Source organism: Sinocyclocheilus grahami, unplaced genomic scaffold, assembly GCF_001515645.1.
Source record: "Sinocyclocheilus grahami isolate Dianchi unplaced genomic scaffold, SAMN03320097.WGS_v1.1 scaffold942.1, whole genome shotgun sequence".
NCBI classification, from domain to species: Eukaryota; Metazoa; Chordata; class Actinopteri; order Cypriniformes; family Cyprinidae; genus Sinocyclocheilus; species Sinocyclocheilus grahami.
This window is the reverse complement of record NW_015506121.1, coordinates 11,337-20,361: the sequence shown is the minus strand read 5'-3', so window position 1 is coordinate 20,361 and position 9,025 is coordinate 11,337. Positions and strand designations below refer to the sequence as shown.

The following is a 9,025-nucleotide window of genomic DNA, read 5'->3' as shown; positions in this document are numbered from 1 at the left end:
GCAGCTGGATGCAATAATCGCATGCCAATTTGCATTGGCTCGTATAGCAGCGTGGCCCTCGCAATTATTCTCCCTTCAAAGTGCCCTCTGAAAGCATTAATCATGCCGATTGGAACGCAGCCTTCGTTTCGTTTGTGTGAAGAAAAGGTGAGTTTGTCAAGTGAGTATCTTTGTTAAAACATTCATAAAGACAAATTTCTCATACAACAATATTGGTAAAACAGTATGTTAGAGGTTTTCACTTATATTAAGTGTTAACACTCAAATTACGCAGTATTTTTATAGTAAATTAATGTACCCAAAAACATTTAAATTTTTTTTATAAATAAGTCAAGTCAAGTTTATTTGTACAGCGCTTTTCACAATACAAATCATTGCAAAGCAACTTTACAGCAAATTAAGTTTCTACAATATTTAGTGGTAGCTTATCAGTGGTGACTGTCAGTTAATGTACATATGGCAGAAATGTACGGAAAAATCTATTTAAGATGTAATAAAACAGACGATGAACAGTATTAACAGCAATTATTACTCATTGAGCAATTAACTCACTAAATAAGTGAGTGATTTTGTTGTTTTTACAGAATTAGAATGTAGAATATTCTCTACAAATGTGTGTGTATGTATGCATGTATGTACATATACACACACACACACACACACAGTATATACACTGTTTGCAAAAGTATTTTGAATTTTTTTAAGTGTTCATTTAAGTCTGCGGGCCAGGGGGGGACATATTGGCAAATAAACAAAATATTTAACAGAAGTTATGTAAGATTAAACAAATGGTTTAAACTGCAATGGTGGCTGGATGCTGCAAAGGTGTCAGGAGGGGCGAAGAGGATATCCACTGTCTCCCAGCAGCCAGCTATCACCAAAGCCACCCTCTTCAGCCACCTGGCAAACTGCAGAATTGGCCCACACAAAAGAGTCATGTGTGCTTCCAGGCCATTTTGCCACAATGTCAGTGAACATCCCCTGGTGATCACACACTATTTGAACATTAATGGCTGGATAGCCCTTCCTGCAAATGTACAAGGGTTCATTTACCACAGGGCTTGACACTGGGATAACGGTGCCATCGATGATGCCAATCACTCTGGGGATGTTGTCAATACTGTAGAACTGTTGATTGGCCAGCTGGATTTCTTCATGAGTTTGGGGGGAAATCAGGATGTTCTTCATAAGCTGTAACAGCAAAGGTGTTACTGCTGTCACAGTTTTGCTGACTGAAGATTTGCTGAGCCCCAGGCCATCACCCACCACCTCCATAAAACTTCCAACAGCATAATAATGCAGTGTAGCTAACAACTGCACCGCTGAACTTAAGGCGTTGTTTCTTTTTGTTGCCCTCTGAAGATATGGTTTCACAACCTGTAGTAGTTCAAAGATCTTGGCCCTTGGAAGCCGGAATTTTCTTAAGATGGCATCATCAGATAGTGAGTCAAGGGGGGTAAAATGTGTCCCTATGCAGGCATTTATATACACTGCCTGACTTCTGCGTTGCCTTCTGTGTCAGAGGACGTTGCTCAGCACATGAGGAGACCTCAGACGGAGGTGAATAAGGGGAAGAGAACAATAGACCAGGACCCTTTGGTGATTTTGAAGGCCCAGGCTGGAGAAGGCCTGATGTTGAAGAGCCAGGCTGGAGAAGGCCTGATGTTGAAGGGCCAGACTGGAGAGGGCCTGATGTTGGAGGCCGGAACTTTGAAGGCAAAGACCTGGTTGATGCACATGCATCTATACCTCCAAGGATCCCTTCCAATGCTTCAGGTCCCAGGATGGCCAAAACTTTCTCTTCCTCTGTAGTGAGAGGAGGGAATGAATTGATACCCCCACCAGTCTTGTTTGCTTCCCTCTTACATGCCGCAGCCCTCCGTTTTGTCACACTTGCGAAGTCCCTCCACTTATTCCTGACTTCGTCTGGGCTTCGTTCGTACCCATATCCAGCAACATTTATTTTTTGAGTGATTTCTGCCCAGATTTTCTTTTTGTCAGCATTTGTAATGCTGTTTTTCAGCTTTGAAAATAGCTGGATTTTATTATTTTCCACCTCCTCCAAAAGAACTGCAATTTCATGCTTTGAAAATAAGGGTTTTCATGACATTTTCATGAACACATGGCTGAATGGCAAGGGGACTTAAATATGAACAATTATTGAGCAAAATAAGCAACAGCACATCACAGTTTTAAAAAAATACATATTTTTTCAGTTGTGCTTATGTAGCCTATCAATATTAAATAAGAAATGGTATTTATATGAAATTGTGAAATTATAGACATTGGGATCAGAAAAGAGCACATTTTTAACTTTGTGTGTGTACATATATAATTGATTGCTGAACAAATGATCGTTGCGTTATTACTCCACTCCTACGTAACATCATTTCAAAAGTGTAATTCGAGTCAAAGAAAAGAGAAAATAAAACCAAAGTACTATAGGTGGCGGTATGTGCTCATGGCACCAGTCGTCTATTAGATCGAAGAAGAAGAAGAAGAACAATGTCATAAAGACAGCTCAAACCAATGTGGTTTAAACGATGGATCTGCGACACAGGTACCATGATTCGGGAAACAGTCGTGACTAGCTAGTTCGTTTCCACAACGATGCATTGTACTATGGTGGTTAATCAGCGAATTACGTAGTTGTATGGGAAACACACCCCAGATTGTTCACAATATGTAGGCAAAAGTTTTTTATTGTTTACAGAATGGATGCGCGTTCTCATCTTTTTTTTCTGTTAATTACCATATTGCTCTACTTGTCTATTTTTCTTCAGAGCATCGACTTAGAATGCCTAATGTTGGCTTGATTTCTTGTGTTACATGAGAAAATAAATAATTTTGCCTACCTGATGTAGTAGATGTAATGCGAGTGCGGTTCGGGTCGCAGTCTTTATGTCAAACGGGTTGGGTACAGAATTAAATTAGTGCTGCTGTCAGATATTGATAACGGGTCGGGTGTTCTGTTAAGTACTGCTGATGCGGGTTTACTGAACAGGACCCGTGCAGGATCTGCTTTAAACTGCTTTGCGTCTCTCTGTCAGCATAACCTCACGTCCATGATGCGCCATTTACAGGTATTTCCCTAAACCGCCACACATCTCATATATTTTTCTGCCATGGGGTGAGAACAGAATTATGATTACGAAAACGATTATTTATTTTTGAAAATTATTTTATTCAGTTAGTTTTTCAATAACTTTTGTTAGTTTAGTTTTAGTTTTTCATTTATTTTGACATTTTTATTTTATTTCAGTTTACGAAAATGTTTTTTTGATAAATCGTTTTCGTCTCAGTTTTAGTTTTTGTTTATGAAAATAACCTTGGTGGGGCCCCTCTCTGACCACAATATTGGACAAAGCATTACTACATTTTGATTGGATCTTGGTGGACTAACATAAGCAAATTGTCCAATGCCATCAGATGCTAGGACAACAGCCAGACACCTCTTATGCTGCGTTCACACCAAACGCGAATAGAGCGTCAAATTCGCGTCTACCGCGTCTAGTTTGCCGCTTGAACATTTTGAATGCATTCGCGCGTCTAGAGCGAAATAGACCAGCGTAAAAAACAAGCGTTTGAAGCGAAATTGACGCGCGTCCGAGGCGAAATCCGCTTCTTGTGGGAGGGGCAAGTGCTAGGCGGTTGTCTATTTGCAAGATGGCTGATGTTGATCGAGCATTCATCGAGGGAGTTACCGTTTTCCAAAAGTAATTAACCTGTCCTGTGATTTCTTTGTTTTCCTCACACAACACTGTCCAGACACATATGGTAAAGTATATTGGTTGTCTTTACATTATAATACATGTTTCATATAATCAAGATTTAGATATGGAATAAATAGCATTCAATACAAAATGAATATGTGTCATATATTGAAATCAAGTTTTTATGTGATAAAACACTTGCTTTGTTGTGCATTAGAACCACACCAGGCATTTAGTCATATTTCAAAATAATTTATTCAGGCCAAACATAAAATAATTTGAATATAAACTTAAAAAAATACAACATGTACAAACTATTTACATACAGAGACAGAATCGCTTGGAACGTGGAAGAGCCTCAGGTAACAAAATGTAGGAGAAGAGGAAGGAGGGCATTCTGCGTTTCCTGCAGAGCCTGCTGCCTCATTTTTTTTAAAGCCTACTGTGGGCTGTGGGGGTCCGATTGTTCCAAATTTTGCGTAACGCGCGTATCGCGCGAAACGCTCAATTCGCGCGTCAATTCGCGTCATTCGCGCGAACTAGACGCGCGAATGAGGCGAATTCGCGTCTTCCGCGCCACGCCTCATTCGCGCCGCGAGACCTCCAGACGCGCGTAAACGCGTCTTTACATTGACTTAACATTGAAATCATTCGCGCCAGACGCTCTATTCGCGTTTGGTGTGAACGCAGCATTAGAGGGCAAGAAGAAGACCTTTGGTACAAAGGACAGAAACACTGAAGTTCTGAGTCTGAGCCCCGCAAGGGTGAGACAATAGCAGATCAATCTCCGTTCTGAGTCTCCGGACTGTTACAGGGAAGGCATCAACAGACACAACCATCCGTAGCATGTGGCCCACTACAGGGGAGACGGCAAACGATACCTCTGTTCTGAGTTTCCCATCCAGAGAGACAATAGCGGATACAGCGTTCTGAGTCTCCGGCCTGCAAGGGTGAGACACTAGCAGATACACTCGTTCTGAATCTCCCACCCCGAGAGACATAAACAGTAATGTTCTGAGCCTCTGGCCCATGTGGGAAGAGGCAATAACAGATACCAAGTCCTGAGTCTCCAGCTTGTGAGGATGCAACAGATACAACCACGTTATGAGCCTCCAGCCTGTGAAGAGAGAGATATTCTACGTTTAGAGTCTTTGTCCAGCGAGACAATAACAGATGCAGCACATCCTGAGTCTCCATCCTAGAGAGACAAAGCGGATCGGCCAAGTTCTGAGTCTCTAGCCCAGAGTGGCAGAAGACACACAAACATTTGCAAAAAGGTTAAACTCCTGCGAGCAAACCTTTACTTCAAGGTACTTTTGCTTGCGTGTTCCAGGCAGGGACCTTCTACACCTACTCCAGGGCCACATCTGCCTGTTCCAGATTTTAGGACCCTTTGGTGCTCCAGGAGATCAGTATCCTACAGTGCTTCGTGTTCAAGACTGTTGAAACAGATTCCTGCTCCTTTCCCCACTACATTGTTACCAGCTCAACCAGTGGAAGAAGTCACCGCCACCGGACTGCTCACTCAACTACAGGGAACGTAACTATCACTTATCCAAACCTCTTCCAGAGACCTTGGCATTGTTGCATATTATCAGTTTATGATTTTTCTAATAATATATAGCTGATTGCAATTGATAACAAATAATGTTTCATGTATTTGTTTGATACATAATAAGGTTCTTCACCTTATTTGTTTCAGAGTAGCAACAGTTTATCTTTCCAGATAAAGTAGCTCTGACATAGCAACACCCATCATAATCACTTACATTTTATGCATCTTATGCACTTTATTCCTTTTTCATTCATGGTATTCATTTAGTCGTTGTTGATTACTCTTGTCTATCTTTTGTTAATAAAATCTATTTTATTACACTTGTGTCTTCCTTGTGTTGATGATACAGAAAGAGGTTCTACAAGTTAGAGATCCCACCACCAATCTTTCTTATGTGATGTACTCATGACCACACCTTAAGTGACACGTGATCCAAAAATGATAACGTCATCGGTGACGTGAGTACCCATCATTACACTAATTTGCCTTCCTAGGTTGGCAAAAGCAAATTCACTACAAAATATTGTATTTTATCATAAATATATGAATCATACATTAAAATAAAACAAAAACAAAAAAAAAATCAGATTTTATTCTAATATATTATTTATACTAACACTTTTTTAAACTAACACTGAAAACTAAAAAAAGTGTTTAGCCCCCCCAGCAAAAATTCTAATAAATTTAAATTCAAATTAAAAATCTATTTTAAAATATTAAAATCTACAACAGCATGTAACTAATACTATAATAAAATGAATTTTATTTATAAATATAAATGTGGTTCAAATGTCATTTAAAAAAAATGACATGTATAAACTTCTTATCAGATTAAGTTTCATTTTCTGTAATTTTGGTCACAATGTTCAAGTAAATTCTAAACTACATGTAAATGTAACGTGCAAAAATATTGTATTTTATCATAAATATATGAATCATACATTAAAATAAAACAAAAACAAAAAAAAAATCAGATTTTATTCTAATATATTATTTATACTAACACTTTTTTAAACTAACACTGAAAACTAAAAAAAGTGTTTAGCCCCCCCAGCAAAAATTCTAATAAATTTAAATTCAAATTAAAAATCTATTTTAAAATATTAAAATCTACAACAGCATGTAACTAATACTATTTTTTTATGAATTTTATTTATAAATATAAATGTGGTTCAAATGTCATTTAAAAAAAATGACATGTATAAACTTCTTATCAGATTAAGTTTCATTTTCTGTAATTTTGGTCACAATGTTCAAGTAAATTCTAAACTACATGTAAATGTAACGTGCATGTCATCCTCCCAACTGATGACAACTCAACTCAACTGAAATGAAGTTGCAAACTGGGCAATATTTGTAAAATCAAGGTCAGACATTAAGAAACTTGAGGATTATTACCAAAAGCCTGTAGTCCTGTGAGTATCTAGGTACAGCTGGGTACAGCACAGCAATAAAGTAGTTTGAGACCATGTAATGAGATGATGCCCACAGAATGAATTGAGAGCAAGAGCTTTGTACTTTATTCTCAAAGGTATTTCATCTTCACTAATCCGTATTAACATCTGGGACAAATAATATTAATGCCATTTAAATTAGCTTGCTGGAATGATGCCTTTCAGCAGAAAATTGAGACTTAACACAGGTTCCATTTTGGATTTAATTTAGCAAATTCAGTGGCAAATTACCACAGTAAAGAGTAAATTCCTTGACAATGGCACCTCATGACATGCACGCCACTGCACCTGTAATCCCGTTAACCTGCTGCATGGCTGTAATTGAGCCACCCCATAATGAGCTTGTAGTGCTGTTTGTGGTATCAGCCTACATGATTTTTCAATTACAACTTTTCCATCCTCTTCCTGCAGGATGTGGCAGTCTGATCATTCCATGGGGTCCTTGTTTGTGTCCTCCACTTCTGTTGAGCATGCCGCTGTGGCTGTCAGAGGAGCACGGGCACAAGTTTTCTGCAGCTTCTTTCTAATCGAGCCACTGGGGTCGAAAAAGTCACGAGTCACGCATCTCTGCCGGACCGACATGAGGTGTGTATCTCACATTCCATAAAATAGTGAACAGAGGCTAAAAATGAGGGCATAGTGGAGAAAAACGTCAGGCTCCAAATTCTTGCTTCTGTTCAAAGATTGAGTTTCTTTTATAATCAATTTGTTCCTTTCAAGCCTCTGTTGGTCTACAAGAGTTCCTATAGATTCATATTTTAGGGAAGAATCAATGAAACACATGGCTGTAATATAGAAAACATTTGTCTTTGAAAATTGAGATGCATTCTTGGGGATGTGTTGTGACAGAGCAAACATGCGGCACAATCATTACTATATTACCTTCACTGGATAGAACTTGTCTAGCTGGCACATTTGAAAGTGCAGGTGAATGTAGACACTACATTTTTCTGATTGCATCATGTATTTGTACTGATAAATTAAAGTAAACAGTCCATTGCTGCATATTGATTGGTGGGTTGGGGGCATGAATCTGTGTTTTCAATTAAAGAAGCAGGCAAAGTGATTATATGGACTCCTATTTCCTAAAGGACTGCACATTTGAATCAATTTCAGATGGGAATCAGCAACATACTTATTTCTTGAACATAACACATGAACCGCTAATAAGCATTTAATTTTTTACTGTTTTATTATAATTTTTTTTTTAAGTGTTTAATTTACAATTTTTTTTAAACCCTCTCTTGGACATTTACAGTTAGATTTCTTATTAATTACTTTATTAATTATTATATACTTAGTACATAGATCAAATATAACAGCCTGGTCTCATCTTTACATGTAGGTATTAATTAGTGCTGTAGTCCGAGTTCGGACTCGAGACATTTTTCTATGGTCTCGGACTTGTCTCGGACTCGTTGGTGTTTGCACTCGGACTTGGTCATTGGACTCGCCAAGTGTTCTCGTTGGTCTCGATCGAGTCCAGCAATATGCTTTTTCAAAACAAAACCACATTTGCATGTCGCGCCTGAAAACGCATGGAAAACAAAGGCGCGCAGCTTTCTCCTTCTTTCCAAAGCACTCTGTAGCCTGCGCTCTGTGCTTGCGCTCCCGTGGCGTCTGCCGTTGGTAAGCAACCATGACCTGCGCTCTCCATGAAGACGCGGGAGTTTCAGCAAAGGATAAATGGATTTCCAGCACTAAAAATCCCTTGCAGTAGCTCTGCTATTAAAATTTTACAATAACGTTAACTAGTATTAGTTCACTTTAATTTCAGCATTCACTAATGCATTATTCAAATGACAAGTTGTGTTTAACATTAATGCACTGTGAACTAACATTAAAACTAACAATGAATTAACAACTTTATTTTTATTAAATAACATTAACAAATAATTTTTTTGTTCATGTTAGTTAATACATTAACTAATGTTAACAAATGACACCTTATTTTAAAGTGTTACCAACTCTTTTTATGAGGTTAGAAATAGGGCTGAAAGATGAATCGTATTTTCATTGTCATTGCAGTATGAACATGTTATTTAGCAATGTGCACCGAAGCGGGCTATGAAATATCAGAGTTGGTTGATTTAGGCGCCAGAGTGCAGAATTCAGCACTCAACAAAACTCTGGCGCTTCAGCGATGACTCATCTGAATGCCTTTGATTGGCCATTGCATTAATAAACTCAATGGAATCGTATGTTATTGGTTGTAATGCTCACTGCTGTAAAAAAAACAAAAACTCTGTTATCACACATAGCAGAATTTCCTCATATTGTGCTGGGCTATTAGAAAGGCAAAA

At 38.4% G+C, this 9,025-nt stretch overlaps 2 long non-coding RNA genes across 2 annotated transcripts in view; one reads left to right on the top strand and one right to left on the bottom strand.

Annotated features, from left to right (window-relative positions):
- Positions 1-1,324, bottom strand: part of LOC107564506 (uncharacterized) — a 23,368-nt gene extending 22,044 nt beyond the window's left edge. Inside the window, exon 1 of the long non-coding RNA XR_001606242.1 lies at positions 1,054-1,324. This is a non-coding gene — a long non-coding RNA (uncharacterized lncRNA). The remainder of the gene's footprint in view (positions 1-1,053) is intronic.
- Positions 1,325-4,954: 3,630 nt separating this feature from the next.
- LOC107564507 (uncharacterized) lies at positions 4,955-7,301 on the top strand. The gene is made up of 3 exons (XR_001606243.1): positions 4,955-5,253; positions 5,618-5,726; positions 7,134-7,301. It is a non-coding gene; the product is annotated as an uncharacterized lncRNA (long non-coding RNA).
- Positions 7,302-9,025: the final 1,724 nt, after the last annotated feature.